The following is a 9,600-nucleotide window of genomic DNA, read 5'->3' on the forward strand; positions in this document are numbered from 1 at the left end:
GTAGTGGTGTGAAAACGACTTCATACATTCAAATCAGTGAACACCAGGTATGATACACAAGTGTTTAAAGAAAGCTAATTGCTTTCTTTAAATTTAATTTAAATTAGCTAATTGCTAATATACTGGTTATTGTTGTTGTCATTGTTTCTGGATGCCCCTGAAAGACCACAAATGTTAGCTCTTGTCATTGAAATGTAAACGCTGGATTCTGTATGACAGTAGAATGAGAGGCAAGATTCATTGCAACTGTGCACAGCAATGTGCTACCCGCTGTGGGAGAAAAGTTTTAGACAACACAATTTCTTCACTAATTTACTGAGATAAGAACAAGTACAAATGTTAGTTGATGTGATACAGTACTTTTTTTTCTCATCTACACAAGTTTTTGTGGATTTTATCAAGACATAATCAAAAATTCTTAAATTTTTTTCCTTTTGTGAGGCCATTTTCAATAGATGATATTACTAAGTACTTAAGCTGTATAATAAAGTTGAAGTTAAGTTTGTACTACCTGATGATTGACTCCAATGACAATACCATTTGCTATCCCCTAATTATCAATTTGAAGTGTTCTTAACAATTACGCCCAGAGGAAAAAATGTTCAAGAACACCTTGTTCAGACAATGTTCAGAACTGTGTTGACTGTGTAACTAAATCAATGCTTTTACACCTAAAACTAGTTTGCAGGTCCCTCCATGGGGATTTTCAAAATATCCTTGTGTGGTAGTAGAGACTAGTCAAGGTGCAGAACTGCTAGCTTAGTGTTAATTGGTATTCCATATAACACATACTGCATGGATGTTTTAAGACAAAGGCAATACCTTCACAGTAATTAGCGCCTATAAGGCATGTTTGAATGAACAATGATATACATGAATGAAACCATCATTTGAACTAATTTTTAGCATGCTGAAAATAAGCCTAGATGACATCATGAAATGTAAAGCTTTGCTATTAGCCCCCAAGAACACCTAAGAAAACGGTAAATAGCAGATATACTCTCAGAATAGACAAAAATCACTGCATACCAATAAAACTGTCTGGAACATGGAATGTAGATCAGTTGGTAGAGACTTTGCCTAGCATACACAAGGCCTACAATCACATAAAACTGAATTTGATAATACAATCTGTGATATCAGCTCTCAGAAAACAGAAGCACAAAGATTAGGATTTCATCCTTAGATACAATGGCTTCTGTTTCGAAATGCAAACAAATAAAATTCACAAAAACACAAACAAAATAAGGCGAGTAATATTCAAGACTTGAAATTTAGACAATTTTGTTGACAATTTTAATGCTTTAAGATGTTTAGACCTATCTCAAACACATTCATCTTTTAAAAAATGTATATAGAAAACATTCTCTACATATCAATCATTTCTTCTAGTAAAATCTGAGGGGGGGTAAAATTGGTATTTACTAGGAAGGTGACATTTGAATAAAGACATGGGGGCTATGGTGGCAGACCCTGCAAAATCTTAAAAATAAGAAAGTTCTGGAAGAAGGATCATTGATAATAAAGGTCCATGGGAGAGACAGAATTTGGTGTCTAGCAAGAAAATCAATGTACAACGTAGCTGCAAAGTCCAATTTTAATAAGGTCCTGAAAGTAAGTGTCAGATTTTTTTTCATAAGTGTGGACCAAATTAAAACAAAATAAATAGACTTTTTGCAACATCCAGAGACATATAAAAATCATGAGCTACATACTCTATAAAATATCTATTTGATAGAACATCAAAATTATTTTTAATGTCACTAGCTAACCTAGAATACAGCTGAAATAAGTCATTGTTGAAAACTATATACACTTCAAGTATAGAAAATAATTCATAATTTGTCTTCAAAAGATTTTTGAGGCCGGGCGGTGGTGGCGCACGCCTTTAATCCCAGCACTCGGGAGGCAGAGCCAGGTGGATCTCTGTGAGTTCGAGGCCAGCCTGGGCTACCAAGTGAGTTCCAGGAAAGGCGCAAAGCTACACAGAGAAACCCTGTCTCGAAAAACCAAAAAAAAAAAAAAGAAAAAAAAAAAAAAGATTTTTGAAATGAAATAAAATTCCCATTTTTCCCCTTGATTTAACAGAGATACTTCATGCCCGATGACAAAGTTGGCAAAGTGGAGGCAAATGGGAAATGGCAAGAGATAATACAACCAGCTCTAGAATGCATAGAGAATATGCATTGTTATCTCGGCCCATCCATCTTATGGATGGGTAAATGACCATGGGTAGAATCAAGATGGAAGTAACATTTCAAGACAAGAAGACTCATTACCCCGTTCTGACTATTCACTACCGTTGTTGATATGAGCAGGTTTTTATTTGTTTTTGTTGTTTTTTTTATTTTACTACCCACATTGGGAATTTGTTTATTTTTGTTTGTTTGTACCAGCTGAACCTATGCCTTGCTAAATATATTAAGACAGGAAATTGAATTAAACAGAATCCTTAAAACTTATTATTCCTATATAATCTTTAACCCTCTGCTGTTAATATTTTACTTATTAACTGCATCCCATGGAGAAATACAACTGCATTCAACTGCACATTTTTTTTTTTTTTTTTGGTTTTCCGAGACAGGGTTTCTCTTGTGTAGCTTTGCGCCTTTCCTGGATCTCACTTGGTAGCCCAGGCTGGCCTCGAACTCACAGAGATCCGCCTGCCTCTGCCTCCCGAGTGCTGGGATTAAAGGCGTGCGCCACCACCGCCCGGCTCAACTGCACATTTTTTATATAAGATAAAAATAAAGGGTCTATTCCCTCTTCAGCTTTTATTCTTAGTTCACATGATGAAAGAAGAAACAGCAGAATCTTTTAAAAAATAATTTGAAGAACTTCCCCCTAGAGAACAGGATTCATGACACAAAAACTTCTCTTTCTACTATTGTTAATTTTCATGGTAGTTAGACATATTTTTTTGTGTGTGAAATATGTAACAAAATTTATATAAAATGCAGAAAGAAAATTAACAGAACTATGATATTTTATTATTGCTTTCTGCAGTGGGAAGGAAAGAGAAATGGGGAAAAAGAGAAAAAGGAAAGAAGGGAAAAAGGGAGGGAGAAAAGAAAGCAGGCAGATAGAGAAATATAAATAAAGGGTTTTCAGGTTATTGGGGAAAGAAAGATTAAAATAGATAAGGAAACCTGTTTGCAATAGACAGAGAACATTACAGTAAACCACAACCCATCCAAAATCAGAGTTATAGAGCCCAGTAACAACTGATAGATTTACAAAAGGCTCAGTGGACACCGTGGAAGAGAGAAACAAAGACTGTAAGAGCCAGAGCATCATTGCTGGGAGATTGTGTCTCCTAGCAATGTCAGAAGCTACACCTATAAAGTGTCAAAAGGAGCTAGACAAGGACAGCAACAATAGACATGCCAGAGTGGACGGGGTATAAAACTCACAAGGACTCAATCCTGTGCAAGGAACTACAGGTAACTAAGAAAGGCTGAGAGCAGCAGATATAGTCTTATCTAGGAAACAGCATGCCAACTGATTATCTAACACCCAATGGCCAGCTCTGAAAAGAAATATACAAGCACCATTATATGGACAGAGAAGGGTGTGTGGGTGTGTTTATGTGTTTAAGAATATATATATATATATATATATATTCTTAATATATATATTCTTAAACACATAAAGAATATATATACATATATATATATATATATATATATATATATATATATATATCAACAATTAATATAACACTAATGAAAAAACAGGCCATGAATTTGAAAGAGAGCAAGGAGGAGTATATTTGAGAGTTTGGAGGTAGGAAAGGGAATGGGAAATGGCGCAATTAAATCTTGTTCTCAAAATATAAAGAAAATGATTTTTCTAAATAAAGCAAAAAAACTTAAAAAAGAATTATGACATCAAGATAACCAGATATAAACAATCAGAAGAACGTTTGGGACACCACATGAGTATCTTCTTACTCTTGGTTTTGATTTGCTTTTAGTCAATGTCCTGAAATTTTCTAAAGTCAGAAGACAATTTAAAATATGTGGAACTTGGTTTCAGTAGTTGATGAGAAATTGTCAATAAGATGGGAACTCCCACCCCCATTTTCTTTTCTTTTCTTTTTTTGCCTTATTTTTCAGTCATTAAGCAATCTCTAAGCTTATCCTAGAGACATCTTTAAAAATTATATTCTACCTTTGATTTTATTAAAGGTAAAAATAGTCACATAATTATGTTCCACTTCACTGAAATTATAATTATCATTTTCTGAACTTTCCTGAATAATTTTGTATGTGAACAAGACTGGTCTAGATCTCATTTCTTAGTGGAATTAGGAATCCAGTGGATTAAAAAAGAACAAAGAAAAACACAATGCAGTCTACTGTGGGCTACTTAATTATAACTTATGCAAGCTTGAAGTCGATCTGAAAGAGAAACTTAAGGTATAGTTGTCTGCAAAGACAGAAAATGATGTTTTTGAATAGTTTTGTTATGACTTTGAACAAAATAACCCATATGTCCAAAGTTTATCTTGAAATACTTGACTGTGATGGCTCAACTATCATCAGGTCGATGCCCTCAAATATAAACTGCCAATGCTATTTTTGTATTTGTATGAGATAGTTTCCCTTTGTGTGTTCTTTGGCCAGTTACAAGTTAGTATTAGGAAATTAAATTTACAGAGGAAAAATATTGGAGAGCATAGCATGCAAGTGCATTTTTACCAAAAGTAAAATAAATTCACTGCTTTGTTTTTAGTTCAAAATACAATATGAGCTGATAAAGTTACCAAAAAGTCTCTCAAGTAGGAGGTACAAACTGTTTATTGTATTTCTTGTGGTTTTCTCTTTTTCTGGAGAATAAAGGAGAGAAAGTCATGGTAACATTTACCTCTGATAGAGAAAAATGTTAAGAAACATGAAAATGAACAACTCAGCAACTGTCTCTTGGTTTGATTTGGGTATCAAGCAAATCAGAAGAGTAAAGATTCCCACAACCCAGAGTTCATCTCCCATCAGTTAACTGCTTTCTACTGCATTAACAGACAGCCAAGTGTGATGAGGACTGTTCGATTGGACTGTTCATATGGAGAAACTAAATGCTAACAGGTAATCAGCCCAAATATCTCGTCATCTGAATAATTAATTTTCTTTTATTTGATCTGAAAATATGAATTTACTCCATAATTTCACTCTAGAAAATATGAATTTGCTTTATAATTTCACTCTAGGACCCCATAATATGAGAAATTATAAATGAAGTCTTTTCTCATAAGAAGTGTTAAGAAAAAAAGTAGATAGAGATTCTGAGTTTATTGCTTGTGCTACTATTTTTACTGTTTTTCCAGCACCAACAATGTTAATTTTTTATCATTTCTTTTTATACTGTATAAGTTCCTAAAGGTACAAACTCATGTTCAGTGAGTTTTTCTGAACTCCCTAATAGAGTTAAAACAAATTCTTCCTGTTCTGGGTGTTTTCCTTTGGTTTTGTTTTTTTGTTGTTTGTTTCTTTGTTGGGTTTTTTTGAGACGGGATTTCTCTGCATAAACCTGGCTGTCCTGGAACTCGCTCTGTAGACCAGGCTGGCCTCAAACTCAGAGATCTACATGCTTCTGCCTCCTGAGTGCTGGCATTAAGGATATGTATCACTACTGCCTGGCCCAACAAATTCTTTTTAATGAAACTAATTCTATAGTCTTTCAATAAACACTAGCAGAATCACCATTATTCTTAGTGGAAAATGGAAACAGAGACTGAATTACTAAGTCCATCCATGGACTTTGAGAAAACTTCCTAATGTTAAAGACAAACTTGGAACTTCCTAACTTACAGTATACCAACTTAAATTTCACAGTTTACCCTAGTCATATTTACATGTTTGCTTCAGTTTTTTTTTTGTTTTTGAAAAACAAACCCTTGAATCCTGAAAGAAGAAAACAATATGGCTACTTTTAGCCATATTGTTTTCTTACTCAATCCTCCAACAAAGAGAGAAAAAGTTGGTGAACTCAGAAGGGCTCTGTGAGTTTCAGTCACTTAGGAACACAAATTCATGAATTCATTTTGAAAATCCAGTTGGCTCACTTAGATCAAAACCGTGTTCTCATACTTGCTGTGTGTGTGAAACTGCTGTGAATTAAATTTGTGCTGCTGTGAGACAGAACTAATGTTCTCAAGACTCCCTACACTTAAACATTTTCCTTCTGAACACTTTTCTTCCTTTAATGAAAAGTTAGAGGGTTTTTTAATTTTATCAAAGAAGTTATTAACCCTACTGAGTATTCCTCTTACCTATGTGTGTTTCCTGTCATATATTAATCACTTGCTGTCATATATTAAACACAATGCATGAGTCCCCATGCAAAAGATTTTACCTGCACTGTTATATGGAATCACCATGACTGTAGTCCCAACACAGACTGTCATTAGATTCTTTTAATAAATAGAGGAGTATTTCATTATCATATGGCTAATAAGGGTTGTAGAAGGGATTTAAGATGTTTTAATTCCTTTCCAAAGCTAATAGCAAGGACAAAATATACTACTTGAAAAGGAAAGGACCTACAAAATCTTAAGAATTTTTTGTTTATTTGTTCTAAGGTTCAGAGATAGTCATGCCCCATAATGACCTGGAATGTCACTAAAGATTTCCATGATCAATTCAGATGAGGAACATATAGATCAGCATGGGTCAAAACCATTGTCTACCAAATAAAAGTTACTCAGTTCTCTGCTTACTTAGTCTCCTTGTACCCAGTCCCCAAATTAAGTCCACAGAAAGAATGATGAATAGCTTAATGATCCTGTACAATCCAAGCAGACAGGAATGTAATCACGTAGTCAGCATTTTTCATCTTCCAAACCATATGCTTATCTTTACAGAATAGAATTTTTAGACTAGCCGCATTTTGTAATGTGTTGTATATCATTAGGAGAAAAGACTACCAGCTGTTTGAAAGAAATGGGAGCTTTACTATAAGAATCCAGTGGAAGGAAGTGAATGAGACAGACTGATGATAGGAGAGGAACTCTAGCTAACCATTCCATTTCTCATCCCAGCTCCAATTTTTCTTACCAATTTCACCCACTTTTAAAGAAGATTTTAATATCTTCATTCATCTCTCTCTAAGGTGCTATGGTGTGAAACATACTTGCATAAAAATTAATTCTTGGAATGTTCTGTAAAATACTTGGTACTTAAAGCCTTTAAAGCATGAGTCCACATCAAAATGTGGCCCACCCTACATAGAACAGTAAGTGGTTGACTTCTGGAAAAAACCTTTGTTAACAGGCTACATCCAAGACAAAGTATAAAGATCACATCTATTCACACAGAGCAGATGTGCTAATATCAGGCAGTTCTTTACTATAACAATAAGCAAATATCTGGATTACATTTACAACAGGAAATTAAATTCCCATAAAATCCTATAACTTGAGAAAAACCCAACACAGCTAACAAGGTGTTCACTTAGCATCTAAATAACCTGGCTAACCAAGTATGTACTCTGCTTCTGTTTTTAAATTTAATTGTATATATTGTATTATAAGGGACACCTGTGGCATGCTACCATAGATGAAAAGATGACTATATGATGTTGGTTCTGTCCTTCCACTGTCAGGTGAGTTCTGGGGACCACATTTTGATCATCAGGCCTGAATCCTCTGGAGGTAAGCATCTTTACCCACTAAGTCAGCTGGCAGCCCAAAGGTATGCCCCTCCCAGCTTAGTTCCCCGATCTTAGTCTTCCACCCTCTCATCTTCAATGAACACCCTGTCTCCTACCTCTGTGGTGGTAATCTAATTGTACTGAATTATTATTTTGATTGTATGTTAATAAATAAAGTTGTCTGGGGGTCAGAGCTATTAGAGCCATAGCAAGAGTGTGGCGGTGGTGGCACATGCCTTTAATCCCATAAGATCTCTGTGTGTTCAGGGATATAGTCAGCATTGGAGACATATACCTTTAAGACCTAGGGGGCTGTACATTCAGACAGTGACGAGGCAGTCATGTGTTTGGGTTTACAACCAATGAGAAGGCAGAACAACATACTTTAAAAAAACGAACCGACAGGAAGTAGGTCTCTTTTCGCGAAGCTGGGACAGCAGGAAGAAGGGTGAGATTTTAGCTCTGAGCTCTGACTTCTCGGCTTTCTCTTTTACATTGTTTCTGTGTTTCTTATTTAATAAGACGGTTGGTTACATCTACATACCTCTTCCGCCTTCAGACCTCCTTTTCAGCAAACAGAAAAAGAGAAGAGCAAACGAGGTCATGTCTGTGGTCTTCGAGAACATGTTTGGAAACTGTAAATGACAGAGATGCTTATACTTTACTGGCCAAAACTCTGTTGTAGTCACAAAGCAAAGTGGGAAGTGATTGTAACCTACAAACAAAAATCCAGGGAATAGACTAAAGGAAAACAAGCGCTATCTGCCACAATAATATTATTAATAATATTATTCAAAACTCAATATCTTTGTAAACAACAAGTTCATCCACACCAGGGATTTCAATATCCGTACTTCAGAATGTGATTATGAGTGTCCTGTTCAAAAGTGCCTGTTACACATATAAAACACTTGATTCATAGCCATGTCTCATGCAGACTTACAGTATTTGTTCAAAGAGCCCACGAACAGAAAATCTTCACCTGGGGTATTTTATTAATGAAAGAGGACGCTTTAGGCAATGTTTTTTATTTGCCATGCCATCATAATTGTGAGCACTAGATATCCAAGCTCCCATCAACAGACTGGTGCCTGGGAGACTTGAGACACCGCTTCTCAACATGGTTTTAAATAAACATTCTCATCATAACAGAAGAAATTTTATCAAGTGTGAACTACCAGATTTAATATATTGTGTATGTCAGTCTTGGCTCCTTCCATACAGTTCCAATCCTTGTCATTCTTCTTAAACAGAGAGCTGGGCTTTCTTGTTGTTCTTGCCCTTGCTGCTGTTTTTCTTCTTTCTAATTCAAGAGGATCTGAAGCTATTCATCAATGAGCACAGGCTGGAGGTAAGGCTTGACATGAAGTAACTAAAGCCAGTCTTCTTAGATTGCTCAGCTGCTATTCAAAGTCATACCTATGAAATGCTCAGAATGGATTCCTGAATTTCACTTGTATTCCCATTCACACACCCCTCCAGTATTTTTCAGAAGTCTCCAAGGAAAGCAACTTCTTATCTGCAGTTTTACAACCTTTGTGAAGATTGTATATTATGTATATAATGAAGGGTTTTATATATATATATATATATATATATATATATATATTATTATTATTATTATTATTATTATCAAGTGAGGTCCCCAGAAGACAAAAAGCTGATATCTAAAAGCAAGAAGACTCTTACTTATAGTGATGGAGAAAGTGGGAAGCAGCCACAGAAATCACACAGAAAGTCACTGAGTGCAGAGCAAAGCTTTGGGTTTTTTTAAAGAAAACATTTGAGAAACATTTGGAATTTTTTTTTTCCTCAGAGAAATTACCCCAGAACATCGAGGTTCCTCAGTTGATCCAAGGAAGACAGATGCTAACAATTGGGGAAAAAAAAAAAAGACACAATGAACCAGTTGTCGGACGTGCCTACTGATTGCCAATTTGTAAAATAAAA

General features: G+C 35.2%; 1 long non-coding RNA gene across 1 annotated transcript; it reads left to right on the forward strand.

Moving 5' to 3' along the window:
- Positions 1 to 2,066: 2,066 nt before the first annotated feature.
- LOC143268010 (uncharacterized) lies at positions 2,067 to 9,227 on the forward strand. Its single transcript, XR_013043596.1, has 4 exons — positions 2,067 to 2,318; positions 4,948 to 5,087; positions 7,603 to 7,651; positions 8,210 to 9,227. It is a non-coding gene; the product is annotated as an uncharacterized LOC143268010 (long non-coding RNA).
- Positions 9,228 to 9,600: the final 373 nt, after the last annotated feature.

This window comes from Peromyscus maniculatus, chromosome 12 (assembly GCF_049852395.1).
Source record: "Peromyscus maniculatus bairdii isolate BWxNUB_F1_BW_parent chromosome 12, HU_Pman_BW_mat_3.1, whole genome shotgun sequence".
Classification (NCBI taxonomy): domain Eukaryota; kingdom Metazoa; phylum Chordata; class Mammalia; order Rodentia; family Cricetidae; genus Peromyscus; species Peromyscus maniculatus.